At 42.5% G+C, this 8,684-nt stretch overlaps 1 long non-coding RNA gene across 1 annotated transcript; it reads right to left on the bottom strand.

Moving 5' to 3' along the window:
- Positions 1 to 226: 226 nt before the first annotated feature.
- Positions 227 to 1,620, bottom strand: LOC309714967. Its single transcript, XR_014279109.1, has 3 exons — positions 719 to 1,620; positions 425 to 512; positions 227 to 340 (listed from the first exon to the last, which is right to left on the bottom strand). It is a non-coding gene; the product is annotated as an uncharacterized lncRNA (long non-coding RNA).
- Between the last annotated feature and the right edge of the window lie 7,064 nt (positions 1,621 to 8,684).

Genomic DNA, 8,684 nt, shown 5'->3' with positions numbered 1-8,684 from the left:
AGGTAAAACAACCCCTTCAGGGACCTCCGTAACTGAACCATTTTTCTGCTTCAGCAAGGCAATTAGCATCTTGCTATGAACCAGTTGAGTCTCCTTCACTTCCTCTAAAATGGCAAGGACTTTCGAGAACATGGCTTTACAAGCGGGGCTGGCGACGCTCCGAGCAGCGGGGCTGGCGACGCTCCGGGCAGCGGGGCTGGCGACTACACTATTGTTTTTTCCAGAGGGTCGCTTAAGGAGTTGTTCTGGAGGCGTGGGTGGAAGTTCTTCATCTGAATCAGAAGGCTCACTTGATTCAGTGTGGCTGCTCAGTTGATTCTTCATCAGTTTAACACTTGGCCTAGAAAGGTTAAGCACAGAACATTTATGACACTGTTTCAGAAGGAAATAAACTTCATCTTGTTTGTATGCTAGTACCACTTACTTTCTTTTTCTTATGCCATTCTCATTGTCCGTCAAGTCTGATGAATACTCTGCTTGATGCAACTTGGCCCTGGCATTTGCATAAGTTGCTATAACATAAATTGTACAGAATACCACATGTAAGATACAATGTAAAGAAGAAATAAATCTGCAAAAACAATAACAATGAAAAAATGGTTTCCAGTAATACAGGGCCATACATTTACAAAACCCTCCAAGTAAAATAAAATGTGCATGTATAAACTTTTAAAGAAAAGGAAATACAGATGTAGTGTACAAATAAAGTCAAACTTACCTGCATTTCCCATGACACGGACATTGTAGAGTATCCAGTTGCTGGTTGGTGGTGTTCCTTCTTTTACAGCCTTTGTCACATTCACCAATGAGGCAGGAGGCCACCAGCATCATTTTCTCTCTGTGTCATGGAACCACTCTGATGGAACGATGTCTACCTTCTTGCAGCCATCAGAGTCAACTTCATCCACAAACTCGACCACACTGAATGAAGACATCCTGTAAACGCCATTAAGTTACATGCTGTGTAGCTGAGGCAAAGCTACAAATGTGCTACGAAAAGGTAACAAAATAATTGGTTTTGTAAATTTAGTTACAGGAGCACTAGCAAGATGACCTGAAAGTTTTGACAGCAAATGTACACCCAGAGATGTTGAATCAATAGGGTAGTTAAAAAACGCTGTTCCAGTCTCAAACAGTTCATACAAAACATGTATTTCTCCGATGAACAGCACAATGTTCCGCACAACTGCAACTTTGCCTTCAAGATCAAAACAATTTGTTCCATTGGAGGTGGAGATTATTTGATTTCCATGTCAGTACAGTCCACTCAGTCCGTGTCTTGATTCCCACACACAGCCAAGATGCGATTCTTGACGTAGTCTTTAGCAGCCGTCGGATTGGTGAATATTTCCTCACCAAGAGGGGAAGAAATCCTTAGCTTCGCTGGATATAGCATCCCGAATCTCACAGCCCGACATCCGCGCAGTAGATCTTTAGCTTCTTTAAAGGCCCCCCGTCTCTTCGCGACTGCAGATGGCAGGTTGGGGAAAATTAGGATTCTGTCTCCATTATGCGTCAGGGGACTGTTTAACGCGGCCCTGCAAAGTACCTCCTCCTTTTCTTGAAAGTAGTGAAATTTGACAATAAGTGGCCTGGGTCTCTGGTCTCTCACAGGGACAGGCTGGAGGCTGCGATGTGCCCGATCCAGTGTCGGAGCGGTATCCAGAGCCAAAACCTCCTTTAGTAGCTGGGCCACAGAGGTGACAGGGCGCGTCCCAGTCTCAAAGTGCTCCCTCACGCCAAGTATTCGAATGTTGCATCTGCGCTGTCTCCCCTCAAGGTCTTCGGTCTTGTCCAAAAGAGCTGACACAACTTCTTTCAGATCGTGAACTTGCTTCTCCAAGTCCACAACCCGGTCCGAATACGTGTTTGCATCTTCTTCCAGGCTAGTTAGCCGGCTATGGTGGTCAGTGAAGGTAGTAGCTAGAGCATCAATCTTAGCACAAAGTTCAGTCCGCACTTCATCTGTTTTGTCAGAAACATTGCTGCGAAGCGAATCGATCAGCTCATTAAGAGCTTGGCACTTGGTCTCGACTTTTGCTTCCAGCGTAGAAATTTTGGCGACTACGTTCTTCTCCGAGTTAGCTATGGCAGCCATTAGCGCGGCCGTGTCCGGGGATGTAGCATTGCTATCAGTTGCCTTGGCTCCATCAGTCTTTCTGGTGTTTTTGGATCCTGACATTGTTGCAAAGTTCCCTTAGGTGATGCGCACGTTTGCAGTGATAACTCAGCTGACGACAGATAACGCGCTAGTGCCCAATTTGAAAAAATAGCGTATCCCCACAGAGCAACTCAGCCACGTGTCTTTTCATGTCGCTGCTCCTACGTCACCCCTCGGAAAATTGTTTTATCACTCATCCAGGTGACTTCTCCAGTGTCACGGATGAGTGATGAATGTATCTCCCACTGGAAACCATTGTGTCCAGTTAAAGTCCATCGACTTTTTTAAGGAGAGTTGTTAGATGCTGTGCTCATGAGGACAATGGGTTTTAACTTGCAGCACAACACAAAGCTGCCATACTGGATCAACGATCAAAACACGTAATTGAGCAGAATTAAGTCAAAATGTAGTATCCTCATATGACACATCACACATGACCCAGCATTGTTCTAAGAATGCAAACTTTCTTATTGGAAGTTTCCACAGCTGCCAAAAAGGGCCAGATTTCTGGCTGGTCTTAATGGGTGGTCGTTGCTCTCTCGTTTTCTCTGGAATTGCTGCACGGAGGATGAAACACCCATGATAAGCGCGGAGGTGTGTGTCTTTGTCAGAAATCAGCCATCCTCAGCTTCCAGGTTAGGAAAAGTGGAACCAGAAGATATTCAAATGCATCTCTCCACAGCTGCTGATAAATTCTACAAAAAACAAAGTTTGTTAAAAAACATTTGCAGGTGAATCACCGCTGATTTATCACTGACATCCATTTACTCAAAAAATACTGAAAAGTGGATAACTAGAATATATAGTTTATAATTTCAACAATGTACTGTACAAAATTGAACTTTATATGACAAACGTGGTGCTTGTGGAATTTTTAACAAGGACCCTACAAAACTTTGCAGTACTCATGCTGCCAAACTTTTGATGGCTAGGTGTGCAGTTCCTGCTTTAAATGCATTCACTGTTAAGATTAAGAAATCTAAGTGATAAGAGGCCAGAAATGTTTGAACTCGCTTGAAGTCCAGGTGCTGGTTTTCCAGTGTGTGCGTCTGATGGCCCAAAGCTGCCTCAGAGCCGTAACACCATCCATGGCTGCAGCATGGAACAGATGTGGGTGTGTCCTCATCTCCCAGAGGAGTCCAAATCATCATCAAACAGCCCTACAGACACAAAAACGTGAAAATATAAACAACCAGACTATCAGCAGTGATTTAACTACTTTAAGACCTCTGTGAAAATCATTTACAGTATATATCACAGAATTTAAGGCCTTTAAAATCACAGAGCACACAGAGAAAAGTACTAAACTGAATCAATTTCAGCTTTCGTTTTTCATGATGTATATTGTATTAATAATTACATTTCATTATCTGTGTCTTTACCACACATTTGCCACACAGGTGTAGATACTGTAGGTTCAGTGAATGTTTGTGAATGTTCAGTGAATTGCACTGATTAGAATATACTGGACATTCAAAGCTAAGATTCAGCGCACTGTGTTAGAGGCTGGGATTTGATGAATTCATCATATATACAACCTTTGATCATCGTTTATGTCCAGTTGAGAATGAATCTGTGCACTCACATATTAAATGAACTGAAATCAGTAGTGTGATCTCCAGTCTTGATATAAGGAATGAGAGAACTGACAGCTGTTATTTTAGTCAGCCTGTCTCAGTTGTTTTAACTCTTAAGTATCACAAAGTAATGTGGTAACATCTGGACTGACGAGTTTACTGTCAGCATTTTAATCGCTAGTTTAAAGGCTGTAGGCTGCAGCATTTGCTCTAACACTGTATGAATGTAACAGGACTCAGTGCTGGTTCTAATAGTCTGAGCTGCTTCCAGCTTTATTTGTGAAGAGCACAGCAGCTTACAAAACACGTAGCTAGCTCGTACAGCTGCGACGTAAAATTTTCATAAGCTAAGATGATCTTAAAATAACGGGGCTACGTGTGGTGATGCTAGCGTTAGCAATGTTACCACCTCTTTCTTTCTCCCAGTCAAGTCTGTCCCGTATTCAGTAAGTGAAAATAAAATAAACAATAAAAGGTGAATCAAATGGACCATTACGGCAAGGCTGGGATGGTCAATTTGGTAAAGTAAATCCGTTGGGCATCTTTGTTTGCCTTTAGACAACAATTCTGATGGCAAAAGAGCCAAACGGGACAGGCAAAAAAAAAAAAAAAAAAGCAATGTTACCACCTTACCTTCACAGGTGGTCAAACTGAGTAAACAGGCACTCAGTCAGAGGTTGGGCTCTCCGTTTGGCTGCAGGGTCCCTTCATTCTTCACATATCCGTGTCGAGCCGAGTGTAAATCCTGAGGCTGAACCGCCTTTGTACAAGCATACACGCTTCTTAGCAGGGCGAAGCTATGAGCTAGAAAAATCCAGGCAGACAGCCTGTGTCTGACCAACCAATCAGAGAGCTCCTTACATCCCAGGAAGTTTCTAATTTGAATAGCAGCAGGATTTTTAAAATGAAGTTGTTAATCCAACAGCCAATCCAAAATTAATCCCTGAGCGAACAGGAACGGGAAATGGATTTTGAAATGCAGTTTATTAAAGTGGAATTCGAAAATGATTTTTGAAATGAAGATTTAAAAAGCATTTTAAAAATCAGTTTATTAAATTAGAATTCAAAAATGAATTTACACATGCAGATTTTATTCTACAATTCATTATTTAAGCACAGAATTCTTTATTTCAATGCGCGTGGCTCTTGTGGTCCTCCATAGCAATCAACTCTGTTTCTCTAGAAATATTTCTAAACAATCTATGATGCAAACAGTCTTCTCAAAGCTGCTGTTCCGAAATGCATATAGCACAGATTGTCTCTGTCAGGCTACAACACTAGACTTGGCACCAGTCTACAATGCATCACACCGATACAGTGTTTGAAAAGCCTTGAAACAGTGGTTGAGTCAATTTTGAAATTAAAAACCAAAAAGTCAAAGGACAAGTTCATTCCAAGCTTCATTAACATTAACAAGTACTGCTGAAAACATGTTAAACACGGTTTATTCAGTGTAGTGTTATTTGTTTTTTCTTTCAGCAACACATTTTCAGTCCTCAGAGCTTGGCATTCTTGCTCAAGAGATTGGAGGCGTTTAACACATGTTTCAGTGCTAATTAACAGAACATTCTCATGGAGAACAGGCAGGACATCATTTCCAGGTTCTTCAAATGCTGTGAGATGGAAGTTTGGTCTGCAGTAGGATTATTGCTGTTATCTTGGGGATAATAGCTTGGTTGACTGGTTAAAACACAAAAGAAGTATATAGAGAGGTGTTAAGATATAAACCGCATTTTTGTTAATCATTCTATTCCTACAGTATACTACTACAGTACATGATACCACTACTAGCTTGTGCTAAACTTAGAACCAATTGTGCAGAAACGTTTTGGTTTATAATTTTACCAAGTAGGATAAAGTGGGGCTGAAGATCTTTTACATACATTAATTTAAGTATGATAGTCAGAGTAAAAGACCAACATGCAACAGAACAACAAGTAGGTCCAACATATATTACAACAATTAACTAGAGAAAGACTTTGATATTTTCACCTTGGGGGGGTGCCTTCTGCAGATAGCTTTATTTGCTCTATCCATTGTAGCTCTGCTTTCTGTCTTCTGTTGAACGGTGAGGGGCGATCGTGGCTCAAGAGTTGGGAGTTCGCCTTTAATCGGAAGGTTGCCGGTTCGAGCCCCAGCTTGGACAGTCTCGGTCGTTGTGCCCTTGGGCAAGACACTTCACCCATTGCCTACTGGTGGTGGTCAGAGGGCCCGGTGGCGCCAGTGTCCAGCAGCCTTGCCTCTGTCAGTGCGCCCCTAAAAAATGCAGAGACAACATGTACCCTACAATGTAGCTGCCATCACCAGTGTGTGAATGGGTGGATGACTGGTTGTGTAAAGCGCTTTGGGGTCCTTAGGGACTAGTAAAGTGCTATACAAATACAGGCCATTTACCATTTGAACACATCCAGTCTCATTTTTTTCTCCTCTTCTCTGGAAATGGAACATAGTTGAAAATAGATGGAATAAAGTCCAGACTCAATGGATTATTGCTCTTTCTGACTAGAAAATAAACAAACATTTCAGTATTTCTACTTTACAGCTTGCTAACTTAGAAAGCACGACAGAAAGCCCACGATGCATGCAACTATGTGGTTTTGCACTCATCAGAAACTACAATGATAGTCTAGTAAATAATGAAATATTTATGTTGGAAAGTGTATATCTTGTATGAAATGATCGCTGCACAAACGGAAACCGACGGCTGGAGGGTCCCATTTTTCAGTCTTGTTTTGCTTACTCCTGGCTCGTTTAATGGTGCTAATCAATTTAGCTCGATTTTGGGAATGCGGTAAAACGACGTACCTTTCTTTTTTCCTCGTCTATTTGCACAACCTGGGGCGCGTTATCAACCATGTGTAGCAGCACGAGGTGGAAATAAAGTAAATACTCTTCAGTTTAAAAGACAACGCCACCCTGGGAATTTCACCCAGAGAATACTGGAAGTAACACTAATCACCAAGAAGGCACTTAGGTTTATTATACTCAGTACAGAGACGAGGTTCAATGATAAAACAGTTTGACAATTTATTAATTATTTAAAACAACATATAAAAGCACAATCATAAAGATCAATGTACAAATATGCTTAAAAAAAAGATATTCAGAGCCGAGGCTTACCAGTGGAGGGGCAGGGATGCCACGCACAAAACCCCCAAAAAAGAAAAGAAAACACACCAATACACAAGTGCAGCACACTATCACACACTCACACTAATAAACTAAAAGAAGACAGGTGTGTAACACTCAAAAGTTCCCACCACCAAGGCGCCCCCAGTGTCCTCCACGTCAGCCCTCTGCATCTGAATAAAAGAAAAAATGAAAATTATAATATATTACAACAAAACTAATATGCAGCGCTGGGGTATAACCCAACTGCAGGACCACACTGGCGATCTGCAGCTAGAAAAAGGGCCTCCCACCAGTGGCGTAACAAAAATCCAAACTACAAATCAAAACAACATTCAATCTAGATAAAACTTTAAAATCTGGAGCAGACGGAATCGCCATATTGCTCCAACTTGCCGTCTGCCCAACTATAAGTTAATCATCCATTCAATCAATGTGCAGGCCAGCCGACTCCCGTAGCCGGCATACATATGGTCGCTGTCCACGCCGCTGTCCACTTTAAAAGGCTGGCAGCAGCAGGAAAAGAAACCTCGCAACAGGAACAGACGGTAAAAGCAAAGCAGCAGCACTTCAGTTAGCGTAGCATTCTGTAAAACTAAGGCCCACACTTCGGAGTAAACAGCGTCATGAATCATGAACGGAGTGGCTCATAGGAGGCTTCTACAGCTATGACCAGCCGTTATGGAGGCTTCAGAAGGGTAACCCGCAAATGATCTCTGCAACACCAAGGGAAGTCAGGTGACCAAAAAGGAGATCACAGATAAGCGATCCAGGAATGCTCAAATGGCCACTATTTATACTAGCGCCCCCCTAATGCGCCAGGCCGAAAGTGGGTTGAACCGAGAAATAACATTCATCCTGCCACACATGGTTAGCCTCCGTTACCGCGACAGTCAGCCGATTGCTGCCAAAAGGGGGTGGGGGAGTGGGTTTGGGGAAGACCTGTGTGACGTCATCTCCCGGAGCTCTGGGAGACACTTAAAAGAAGTGGAGGATCTATCGGTTTTGTGAGGAAAGATGAGAGGTAAGTGTGTTAGCGTAAGTATTAGCCTAAAAATCTGTCATCAGTATTATATGAATCATGATAAAACACGCTACCATGTTTTTACTTCCTACAACTGGTCCGTCGGGTTATTGTCTCCCCAGAAACACTTCTGTTGTGTTTTTTCCTATTTGTGTTTTCGTTTTTCCTATTTCCATTGTGTTTTGTGTGCTTTTGCAGCGTTTTTCTTATTGCTGGTGTTTTCTGAAGTTGCAGTCCGTTTGGCCTCTCAGGGCCCCCGTAGATATCTCCAAAGGTTGATTCTGTTCATCTGGACGTAGCGTTTTCACTGGGAGAAACGTTTTGTCACTCATCCAAGTGAGTCTCAGCTGACTGCAGGTTTCCCCAATCTTATAAACAGTACATTTGCATAATGACTGAAACCAGCCCACTGAAGGAATAATTGGGCTGTGAGGTCAGTTCCTTCATCATGATTATGCAAATTCTCATGACCATTGATCAACAACCATTAATCAATGGCCATGAGTACCATTCACAGACAGTTGGGCAATGGTTGCAATCACAGCATTGCAAGATGGTGACAGATGTAACCTTAGGCCCCCTCCTTGATTCAGAGATGGTCTTTCCCTTTTCATGTAAATGGCCTCCTTGACTCCTTGACTTAAATGGCCTTCCTCTCCTCCATGCTGATGTTGGATGCTGGGGGCTTTGCATTGCTGAGACAGGCCGAAACCTTTGTCCGTAGTTGCTCTGCTTCCACTTCTGCAATGTTTTTGTGGCTGTGATCAGTTCCACTAGCGGGATTTGTCTCAGT

Source organism: Aulonocara stuartgranti (genome assembly GCF_965226115.1).
Source record: "Aulonocara stuartgranti genome assembly, chromosome: 9".
Lineage (NCBI taxonomy): Eukaryota > Metazoa > Chordata > Actinopteri > Cichliformes > Cichlidae > Aulonocara > Aulonocara stuartgranti.
The sequence above is the reverse complement of the archived record's forward strand: the minus strand, read 5'-3'. Positions and strand labels throughout refer to the sequence as shown.